The sequence below is a fragment of the Montipora capricornis genome, chromosome 4, assembly GCF_036669925.1.
Source record: "Montipora capricornis isolate CH-2021 chromosome 4, ASM3666992v2, whole genome shotgun sequence".
NCBI classification, from domain to species: Eukaryota; Metazoa; Cnidaria; class Anthozoa; order Scleractinia; family Acroporidae; genus Montipora; species Montipora capricornis.
Genome location: NC_090886.1, coordinates 20,288,334 through 20,293,044, shown reverse-complemented (window position 1 = coordinate 20,293,044; position 4,711 = coordinate 20,288,334).

The following is a 4,711-nucleotide window of genomic DNA, read 5'->3' as shown; positions in this document are numbered from 1 at the left end:
CAGTTGTCTGTATTTCTGTGAACGATGCGGCCAACCAAGCAGTCAGTCGTTATTTGACTCTGTGGCTGCGTGATGCAGCTCGAGTCAAATACCCACATTTCACCCTTGCTCACCATAGAGACTCCAGAACTAGCTCAGTGATTACAGCATCCGTACTAGATCACGGAGGGTCGTGGGTTCGAATCCCATCTTTCCGAGTTCCCAGTAGGTTTTATTTGTAACACCTTGTATTTGATATATGTTGTTATTCAAAGCAATCTTTTGTTATGCAGAGTCAAACCTTCGAACGATGGGGAAAGATCTCATGGATATACCCACCACGAGTCCCCTGGGTTAAACTCTCATTTTACAGATTAAGTGCCCATTTCTGTGATTAGGTTCTAGTTCTAGTTCTAGTTCTAGTTCTAGTTCTAGAAACTGATTTAGAATGGTCATTTTTTTAGAGTTATGGTTGGTGTGTATATCCATGAGATCCTTGCCGAACGATTGCCCGAGCGCCATTTTGAAACAGAATGCAACCATTAAGTTTTCAGAGTGAAAGGGACAGTAGTTTTACACAATGAACTGACCTTAAAAGTGGATTTTTAAATTGCTGAAATACGTATCTTTCATTACCCGCTCTTTGTTGTTCTGTTGACAGTTTCTTACAAGCACTAATAAGCTCCTGAATACAAATGAGTGCGTTTTTCCATACAAAGTAATTTTAATTTCAAAGTGGAAGGGACGGAACTTGTAGTCGATCAAATTTAAAACGGAGACCGGGGTTTTGTAGAGAAAGCCTTCATCTTCAAAATCCCGCTCTTTGTCTGTCAACTTTTGACCGGCAACAAGTAGAAACTTGCAAATCTCTCGACCCGTGCATTTTGGCCAAATGGCGCATTTTCTTCGTAGTGAGCGGTAGTTGAGACCCTCGGAATGTTTGAATTGAGCGCAAGAGAGCTTTATGAATAATTAATGCTGTCCGGCCATTCGGCGCAATGCAAAGATTTTTCTCTTTCCTTGTGAGGGCCAATTACGCTCAGATATGGATTTTCTAGCACTACAAATTAATTCGACAGTTCGTCAGCTTTCGTCATCAAAAATGATAAGACAGATCCAGGGAAAATCTACGCTCCACAAGGCTACCAGACTCTAATCTTCCTGTTAGGCGTCATTTTGCTTCCACGGGACATGCTGGTTTCTGTAATCCGTTCTGGTTTCAAGGATGCCACTTTGAGGCCAGGATGATTTTCCGACACCGCACCCTACACCCCGGTGATCTAAATGTTTTGCATGGTTTAGTGGTCATCAACCGTGCCTTCCACGACTGTGACCCGGGTTCAAATCTCGGCCCCGAGATCGTATGTAGGTTGAGTTTCAGTCGATATCAACCTGACTCCGAGGGTTTTTCTCAGGGTACTCCGGTTTTCCTCCCTCAGCAAAATTGACTCCCAACCTATTCCATCTGGCTGTGGTGCTGTGCTTCGAGGTCATACATGGGTCGTGTTCAGCACAGCTCCTTCGGTCCGATCTCGTCAAGCCGCGCCCTTAAGCCCCGTTCAAACGGTCATGATAGTTGATGATAGGTGATGATAGTTTCAACTATCATTCACTATCATTGACTATCATGTTTGCGATCAAACGGTCCATGATAGTTCATGATAGTTGACGAAATCGCGCAATGTGCTGGCGTAGCTAACTGGTACCTAGTCTCCTACCGCGCGCGATTGTAAACAAACATGGCCGTGCCTCGTACTCATCTATTAGGTTGCATATCAAACTACTACTCCACTTCTCGTTGTCTGGTTTTTTAGCTTTTTTAGCTTTTCTCACTTTCTCGCTTTCAGCGTCACTGTCGTCCGAATATTCGTCCAAATTATTGTTTTGTTGTTCCTCACAGGACGATGGCAAACTTGCGGTAGTCATATTGCATTGAGCCCGCCTTGGTTACCCCCGCTGACCGAAAAACTATCATGCACTATCATCCGCTCGGTCAAACGGAAAAAACTATCATGAACTATCATGTCGAATTTGAACATGTCCAAACTGCATGATAGTTGATGATAGTTGATGATAGTGAATGATAGTTCGTGTTCAAACGTGCGTGATAGTTGACACTATCATCAACTATCATCAACTATCATGACCGTTTGAACGGGCCTTTAGCAATTCGGTCTCCGACTGCGAGTAACGGCGTTTAGCAGGTCATGCATTAGGTCATGCATTATATGGAATAGCACGCGCTGTAAACGTTTCGTTTTTGTTTTTATTTGAGCGTTAAGTTGCACGCGCATTTTTCAGTTGCTTTCAAACCACTAACGAAGAGAGAGTACCCTCGAAACGTTTGGTTTACATTTTAAATTCTCGGGCGCAATTTTAAAATTTTCTTAACAATTCAACCGCATTATTGCGCAGTACAGTTCCTTCGAATTTTTCTTTTTGATTAGCGGAGTTAAGCAAATTTCATGTGCTCTGCGCGCGCTAACAATAGGTTTCTTTAGCTTACGAAAGACGCAGATTCAAAATTAAAATGATTGGAATTCAAACTGAGATTTTAACGCAGGCAAATGAAGATGATCGATCCAAACCTGACAACGCAGAAATGTTCGCGATTTTTATCGAATCCCAAGTTTGTCCGGCTCCTTTATTGAGACCGTTTAAAATTTAATGACGTTTTATTATTACGTCACAACGACTGACACTTGCTCTTGGGCATAAACTGTGACAACTGGAAGTGAGCAAAGCTATGAAAACACGCCTAAAAAGAGGGAGGTAAAAATCCAAATTAGAAAGAAAGATAAATTCATTGTCCCTTCTTCTTAATCATGTGTTGAATTCCACCGGCTAGTATATTGTATCTGCAAATCAATTTAGTAAACCTGAACTGAAGAGTTCAGTTAGTCTTTCAGATACAGCTTGCGATTTAGTTTAGTGTAGTATTCGTTCCGCGAAAAGTTCCTCATGAGAATCTGGTTGCGATATCGCTAATGCTAAACCACTGATGCAAAAATAGAGATTTTGCTGACGTATTATTGTTGCACGATGTGAACATTTCTTGTATTTTCCTTTTAGTTGTCCGACGTTTGATTCACAATATAATTCCTGGAATGTTTACCTCAAAAAGTGGATGGTGAGATAAATGTCAATTTTTAACATAACTGCAATCAACATGGCTCTTATGATCCTTAAAGTGCTACCATGACCAAAAATCAATTCTACTTTTTCTTTGTATTTCAAAACTATGTTAACTGAGCACTGAATTACCGAAGTTTAATTTAGGCCTTCATTTCAAAAAGACACCTGTTTATTTTGACTGAAAGTTTCCTAATTAATGGTCCGTCATTACTTACTATATAATCTTGACATGCAATGCGTGTGCCTAAAATTAATATGCAACACGGGAGTTTCGAACTTTCAGACTTTAAGAGTGACGTTCATATGACCTTGAAAAATAAACGTAAAAACAGAACGTAAACAAAATGCAGAACATTTAATTGGCCTGTCCAACAAAAACAAACGAGTGCGAATTTTCATTGGCTTAGCGAAAACAGATGCAAACAACGTGATCTCAATTCGTCATCTCTCCATGGAAAGAAAGTTTCGCTTTGACGTCATCTGAAATGCAGTAATGTGATTGGGCAATCGAATTGTTCACTGCCCATATTAGGAGTTTCCTTGGCGGGAATAAGGAGGAGCTTTGTTTTAATCTTACCAAACCTTGCCCATGAAACAAATTGCGAACACTTTTTCAAGGTCATACGAAAGTCGCTCTAAACTCGTGTTTAGCATGTATAATAACCTGCGTTTGCAAGCTGTAATTTTAAGCTAGTGAGTCTATATCTTTGACGTCATCTTATCCTCGATCCAACCCTCTGAGGTCTAATCGGTCAGTCTTGAACATGAATAATGGCGGACCGTGAAATCCTAAACTTGCACTCAAAAAAACATCCTTTTGATACAATTTGAAGCTCAAAATCTTGCCAGGCAGGTGTGAAGCAAACACGCTTTCAAAATCTGAAGGAAAAAGGGAACTGAATTTTTTTATCATAGTAGCAATTTAAGCGATTTGTATGTTGTAGTGTTTGAAGATTCATCTTAGGTTATTTTAATCTTTTTCTCTTTAAAAGGATTTTCGTGTAAACTGCATTCCTGAGGCGGAGCTTCCAGTGTGCAGGCAAAGACAATTGCAAAGTGAACATGCAAGGGAAAAGCTCCCGGAAGCTGGTTAGTAAACATTGTACATCCACATATTCCATCATCCATTGAAATATCGCAAGGCTGGTAAAGGCACGCGTTGTGCCATTGCTCGAATAGGCATATCCATCCATACCAGGTAGATCTAGCAAAGACAAGGCGACGACAAAAGAGGACGCGAGAGGATGAGGAAAAGGTCTGGACACGACTTCCATTGTTATGCCATGTTCATGAGAATTTTTAGCGTTTTCACGTCGAGAAAAGAACGTCAACTTAATTCAAATAGTCTTCGCTAAGTAAGAATTTTTTACCAACGCTTAAAACAATGTTTTAATGTTCTAAATTGCTTCTTGAAAGCGCTGGCCTTTTGGCAGTAAGACCCTGTCTGTATGGTCTCGGGTGAGCGAGATGTTTCTTCACTCATTTGTTTAAAAAATCCCATCAACCGTTTACATGAGGAGGGCGAGACAATTCAGGTGGGCGAGACAACTCGGGGAGGCGTGTTGGCTTGCCTCGGCAGGTAGGGTAACCTTGGCAG